This window comes from Benincasa hispida, chromosome 8 (genome assembly GCF_027475165.1).
Source record: "Benincasa hispida cultivar pf3 chromosome 8, pf3_genome.v1.1, whole genome shotgun sequence".
NCBI lineage: Eukaryota > Viridiplantae > Streptophyta > Magnoliopsida > Cucurbitales > Cucurbitaceae > Benincasa > Benincasa hispida.
Genome location: NC_143485.1, coordinates 8,261,613 through 8,269,189, shown reverse-complemented (window position 1 = coordinate 8,269,189; position 7,577 = coordinate 8,261,613). Strand labels below are relative to the sequence as shown.

Here is a 7,577-nt window from a genome sequence, read left to right as displayed (position 1 = left end):
CCTTGGAAAAGTACGTAAATCTCTCCCTTAATAGCTTTTTCCGGGTCTTGAACAATGAGGTCTACCTCTCACTGGCCCGAGAGGTGTTAGTTTATAATTGGACTATAAACTGTTTGTTCATTAGAGAAATCAATGGTACTTAAAGAGTTAGATGTAACTGCAGGGGTAAAACGATATTTTGACCAAACTGTAGATTTGAACATTTGTGAAGGATGATCGCTCTATTGATTGGTTATATCAATCAACACTGAAATATATCTATAGTGCGAAGAGTGCAGCTATAGATCTTTAATGAAGTGGTCAATAGTTAATGAATATTGATTAATTGGATTAAAGGAGTTTAATCAATTAATCTCATATTATTGAAGCTTCTAATCTGTAGGTCCATAAAGTCCCCCTTATTAGTTCACTAAAAAATAGTAATGAGGAATGGTTTAAATTATTCAAATCATGAGGAAATTTTATATTAATGAGATTAATATATAATGGTTAATTATAGATATGATCTATAATCCAAATTATATAAGAGAGATATATTTGAATAACATTCAAATAATAGATTGATATGAATTGGATTCATAAAGAGATGTATACATATAAATATGTGATATTTATATGTTAATTAAATCCATATTAAATATGATTTAATATAGTCATCCAATTGCTTAATTAATAATTAATTAATTGATTAAGAAATAATGGAGATTGGAGATTAGTATAAATATATGATACTCATGATAATTAATTAAATGTATATTAAATAGGATTTAATATATAGTTACTTAATTAATGTGCCAATTAATTAAATAATGATTATTTAATTAATTAACACTTAGGGTATAAAGGAAAATTCTTGGAGAAGAGTTCTTGGAGAAGGGGTTAACTCTTCTCCATATAAATATATCTTTATAGCCCATTTAGGTCAAGATATTTTTATTACACAAAAACCTAGCCTCCAACCCTCTACCTTCTCTCTAACTTCTCTCTAAAAATTTTCTACTCTTTTCCTCCTCAAAAGTTCTTAGAAACCACTCTTCCATTTCAAGTTTTTTGGAATCCTAGAGAATAGTAAGGTAAATTTGTTGGTGGTGTTCTTCTTCATTGGAGAAGTTCGAGATTGTTGGTAAGGGTGGAAGAGGAACGTTTGAAGAATCAACAAAGGTGAGTTTTGATTTCTTCTTATCTTCCTCTTTTCTAGCATACTTATAGTTTTGTTTGAATGTTTATCATATAGATGCATGTTTTATTTTATTATTTTTTTCATAAAAATGAATGTCTAAATCCAATGCATTCACAACTTCCGTGGGAATTCGATATTTTCAATTGGTATCAGAGACAATGTTTTCTTGTATTTTGATTTTCTGTTTTTTGAAACAAAAATCAGTCCATGAGGTGGGTTATTTTTCTGCATTTTTGGTTTAAAATGTATGAGATATTTTTGGATAGATAACTTCATTTATTGGCACCATAGAATATAAAATCTTATGTGATTTGATCAATGTAAGGGCCTATTGTTTCAATATTTTATTTTGGCAATCGAGTCTGTATTTTTTGGGTCGTTTAGAGTCACAAACAATATTATCCAGAGCCTCGATTTTCAAAGAGAAACAGAGGATTTTCTTCTGTCTCTTCGCACCTGGTATGTTGGCATGCAATGATGGCTTATGGTGAGATGGCATGCAATGATGGCTTACGACGAGATGGCATTGGCTTGCAGCGGGACGCATTCCATACGATATGGCCTTGCAAAGCAGATGAGCTTGAAGATAAGCCCGTCAACGCATACCATGTGTTGACACTTACAAGATTGAACGCAAACCCATGCGTTAGGTAGCATACCCATGCGACGAGTCGATGCTAATACGGTGAAGGGACTTAGGCACAGTGGACACAATTCTCGTAGCTGCATGTAGAGGGAAAATGCCCATGTGTTGAACTTCATTGTCCAACACATGCGGTACTCAAAAACCAATCATCGAGCGAGGCACCATGCATTGAGCACTTCGTCTGCCATACGTGGAGATCAGCGGAAACCTCTGTCCGTCTTGGTTTGTGCATCATAGAAAGTACCTGGCAAGTAGCTAATCACAAGAGTCTATTCCAACGCAAGGATGACAACTTTCCTTTGTTATTTTAATTTTGTTAAAAGTAGGGTGTCAATATTTTGTCTATCATAGGTTTTTATAGTTTTATATCCATGTGATGTATTATTTAACTATATGTTTTATATGTTGCATAATGTATGCCATATAGTTTTAAAATTCCGCCTTAAGATAAACATGACTATGCATCATATAAATGTTATATGGTTACATGATTAATATAAGCATACTCATGCATTATAATATAATTTTTATATTATTTGAATGCATGTTTTGAGTAAGCATATTCATACATCATAAATGTTATAATATATGATGTAGAGAAATGAATATGTATGTTTATTTTTCATGTATAATAATTATAAGCATTATGATTAAAATGAAAAATGAACTTTGTATAGAGCATGATATCACTTAGATTAATATAAACGTTATATTTAATCAAAGTTATTGTAATGTAAACGAAAAAGGATTTTGATAAATTCATTGTTTTACAAAGGTTATAAGTTCAATGATATAAGAGATATTTAAAACCAAAAAAGAATCACACGGCAATATCGAAAGATATAAGGCTCATCTTGTTCTAAGAACGTTTTACTCAAAAGGAAGGCATTGATTACAAAGAAACCTTCTCTCTGGTTTCATCGAAAAACTATTTTAGGGTAATCATAGCACTGGTAGCTCACTTTGATTTAGAGTTACTCCTAATGAATATAAAAATTGTGTTTACCAATGGGGACATTGATGAGACGATTTATACGGGGCAACTAGAAAACTTTGTGTCTAGTAATTGAAAGTCTATAGTGTGCAAATTGAAGAAATCCATCTATTGTCTCAAGCAAGCCTCTCGTCAATGGTATCACAAATTCCATGAAGTAATTACCTTCTTTTGTTTTGTAGTGAATATAGTGGAAGATTGTGTATATCACAAGTTCAGTGGGAGTAAATTTATCTTTCTAGTGTTATATATGTCGATGACATACTCATAGCAAGTAATGATGTAGATTTATTACATGATACTAAGAGGTTTCTCAAAAAGAATTTTAAGATGAAAGATCTTGGTAATACTTCTTTTGTATTAAGAAAATATTGTGAGTTCGTTCTCAAGGTATTTTGAGATTATCACAAAAGAACTACATTGAAAAGATTTTGAGAAGATCTGGTATGAAAGATTGTGTACCAGGAAATACCTCGGTTGTTAAATGTGATAAATTTCATTTATGTAAATGTCCCAAGATTATACTTGAGACTAAGGAAATGTAGAAGATTTCCTATGCATCAGCTGTTGGAAGTCTAATATACGCTCAAGTATGTACACATCCAAATATTGCGTTCATAGTTCTAGTGTTAGGCAGATATTTGAGTAACCTGGGGATGAATCATTGGAGAGCAACCAAACGAGTTATGAGGTATTTACAAAGAACAAAAGATTATATGCTCACTTATCGGAGATCATACGTTCTTGAGATCATTGGGTATTATAATTCCAATTATGTTGGATGCCAAGACACTTTGTCATCCACTTCAAGCTATATCTTCATGTTGGTTGGAGGAGTTGCATATTGATAAAGTGTTAAAAAAATACTTATGGCTTCTTCTACCATAGTTACGGAGTTTATAGCATGTTGTGAGGGGTCTAATCATGGAATACGGTTGCGAAATTTTGTCACTACGCTATAGATAGTGGTTGGCATAGAAAGTTATTTTGTGACAAGTTGACAATGATTTATTCCAACAACAACAGAAGTAATATGAAATCAAAGCATGTAGACCTGAAGTTGTTGGTTTTTAAAGAAAGATAGAACACAGGAACAAACTCTAGGGCATTGTTTGATAATATTATCGTTTTCAATTTCCTGTTCTTGTTTTATATTTTTTTGAAAAATAAACTTGTTTGATAATTCATTCCATTTCTTATTTCTAAAATTTAGAAAATATTTTCAAATTGGCCTAGATATATCAATCTCGTAAGAATTTAGGATCCGTTTGAATTGACTTGAAAAAAAAATGTTTTTCAAAAATTCTCATTCTTGTTTAAAAACTTTTGATAAAAAGGTATTAAAATACACTTGAAAACCTATTTTGAGAGGTTGCCAAACACTCTAATTTCTTTCAAAAATGATTTATTTTTCAATTAAATATTTGAAAATGTATTCCAAACACATTCTTAGACTGCCAAAAAAACAAACGTTCTAGTATTTCAAATTTTTGGGAACTGTTATGGAATTTCTATTCAGAGGGAATTTCATGGAAACTTCTGTATTTAAGAGGTAATTTCCATGAAACCTTATGCCATTTGAAATAAATGATAAATAATTGATAATCCAAATAGACTATGGACCCATCCAATTAGACGAATGTGTGCCATTTGAAATTTGTGGATCATGATTATCATTTTTGTTTATTTATTTTTTTTAAGTAAAAGAAGAAGAAGAAAACTAAAATCCCACACGCTAGTGTCTAGTAATAAGGATATTTTTTTAATCTGATAGGGATTCAGGCCAACTCTTTGTTAAAAGTATTTTTATATATAAATTTTTTTGGCTGGTTATATATTCAAAGTAATTTTATTAATATCCTATTATTATAAAGGATAACTAAAAAGTATTATTAGCTAATAATTTAAAATAATGATGACTAGAGTTGGTCGTTGTCAAAGTTATAGAGGTATTTGCCAGAGTTGGTTGTCGTTGTGGTGGTCATAAGTCAATGGTAGCCAGAGGTGGTCAGGTGTGATTGACTACTAGCAGTGGTGGCCAAAAGAAGCCATTGGTGATAGTCGACGAAGTTAATCGCCATAGGTGACCACTGAAGTTGGCTGGTGATAATGAGTAAATGTGGTCGTTGCTACTGGTCGACGATGGTGGTGGTTGAAAGTGGTTGCTAGTGGTGGTGGCCGGAGTTGGCCACCAGAGATGGGCGGCGATGTTCCGATGATAGTTGTCGAAGATGGTCGGCAGTAGTGATAGCTAGAAGTAGCCAGTGACAATGGTGGTGATCGTCAGTGGTTACCAGTGATGGTGGTGAACTAAATTGAATATCTTGAATTAATGTTGTTTGTTAAAAAAATGAATCAAAGTTGCAACTTGTAGGTACAAGGATCAAAATAAATATTTTAACATATAGAGATCAAAATAAACAGAAGCAAAAAATATAGAGTCCAAAATTTGAACTTTATAATGCTATTCTACTCTTTTGTAAAATTAAGTAGCTAAACGAGACATAAAGGGAACACGAATATTGAAAAAATATAACATAATATAAATATTTAAATAATAAAATAAATAACTAAAATTAGAAAATAAAAATAGGAAATTAAAAAAAGAAATTGGCTCCAAATTATTTGGATTTCTTACCAATATGTATCCATTTACAAAATCCACCAAATGCCACCATTTATAGGCAATTTGATGAGTAGGAGATGGATTACATGGACATTGTAGTGTATAATCTTGAAACACATAGACAACACATGAGTTTATAACGTAAACTATTAGCTTGTTTGTTCAAAAATACACATAAATTTTCAAATGAAAGTTTCATTAATATCTTTAAAGATTAAAAAAAAAAAAGTGTTCAAATACCCTTATCATAACATAATGATGGAAACCGTTAGCACCTTATTTCAAAAATTCCATTGAGCTTTCAAAGTTAGATTTGATAGATCAAAATTTGAATGAATACCTTTAATATTTAAAAATAAAAGTTCAAAAATACCCTTACTATTAATATATATATACGGATGAAAACTGTTCATCTACACCCAATTTCGCAGTCATACTCAATAAGCTTTTAACATTATTATGCATAGAATAAAAATATGATTTTGAGCCATTGCTACAAATTCTTTTACGCATTTAGTTAAGATTTAGTAAGTTAGCCTAATTTAAAATTGTTCAAGTCCTACATCTAAAAAAGAAATGGTGTTTTGAGTCGTCTTGTTGATTCGTGTTTGCCTTCTTGAACCATTCAATCTTCAGCTGAAAGTTATTTAGACAGATGAGCTCATAAATTATCCGAGTCCAAGAAACATAAACTTGAAATAATCTCTCATTGCCTTCGACTCTTTCACTTGATTTCCAGTCATTTTGTTGATCTTGTCTAGTTCTTTGAACCCTTTGATTTCTTCTTCAAGTATGCTCTATTAAGGGTCAAATGGTACTAACTTTGCCTCTCTAACTCTATGTGTGTACCACGGGGAATTGTACAAAAACTTATTTGAACAAGATCTGTTTTATAGATTGTACAACCGTGTCCATAAATTTTAAGAAAAATATGTACAGAAAACAACTAAGGAAAGAATATCTATAGAAAGAATCAGAATGAAAAAGTTGGCTTAAGTTTGCACATTAATCGAATAACCCCATATTTTCCTCTTTCTTTCACTCCCTCCTTCTAATGTTTCTAATGACACCACCTGTTGGCCATACAGCCGATGTCTAACTCCTGCAACAATCATAGCTAGTGACATGATTCGATGACCACCTTTGGTGTCCAACTCTGGCAGTTAACTCTGATGACTACCTTCGATGCTTCGATGTGGCACACATTTGGGTTTTTGGATGCATGCTACAATCATAGCTATTGACATGCTTCGATGTACCCCCATCACTTTACTTTTGATTTCACCTAGAAGATCACATACGATTAGAGATGCTTGTTCTCCCTTATATTGATATGACCATCCCTTTTGATATGAGTCGTTCAGGCATCAAATTATTAATTATATTTTATTTAATAACTTTGTTGTAATTTTCTTATTTTCCAAGTTTATCCTTTCTAAAATATATTAAATAATGTTATTAAGTGTTATGATGTGGCACATATTTGGGTATTTGGAGGCTATATAAAGCCTGGCCATTAGGTTTTATACAATTGCCTTTGGATTTTGAATTTCGGAATGATATTTTTTTCATCTTTTTTGCAATTTTTTATTTAGGGTTGCCTGCTTGAGCATTCAGGTAAGATAGATCAACTTGCTTGAGCAGTGTTCAAACCTTAAATAGGAAAGTAGATCTCCTTATGTCATGGTCTTCGATCACAAGGTAACCTTTTTGTAATGCTCCTTGAAGTTATGCTTACTTGATTTGGGGATTTTAGAATTTGTTATTCACGGTTTGAATAAATAAAGGGTTCTTAATTTTCAAATTGCTAGGGTTTTCATATCACCTTAGTTAATGTGAGACTTTGATCACATTCTCAACACCAATGCACATACATAACAAACTCTAACCTACAATTTGACATAAGATGTCATAAAAGGCCTTAAAACTCTTGATGACTATCATTTTTGTAAGGTAATAGATGTGCCTGTCAGCTCTAAGCCTAGGGTTGAAACCAACTTCTTTCTATTTTAGTATAATTAGAACAAAGTCCCAGTAATCCGTGCTAAAGCCCACCATATAGATTCTACTTAGTTTTTTTCTAGTCCTAAAGGTCCCCAGACTCATCTCGCCGGCGAAATTCGATTCAAAA

At 31.7% G+C, this 7,577-nt stretch overlaps 1 long non-coding RNA gene across 1 annotated transcript; it reads left to right on the top strand.

The window, feature by feature from the left end:
* Positions 1–954: 954 nt before the first annotated feature.
* On the top strand, positions 955–2,220 carry LOC150034336 (uncharacterized). The gene is made up of 2 exons (XR_016531590.1): positions 955–1,161; positions 1,718–2,220. It is a non-coding gene; the product is annotated as an uncharacterized LOC150034336 (long non-coding RNA).
* The last annotated feature ends 5,357 nt before the right edge of the window (positions 2,221–7,577 follow it).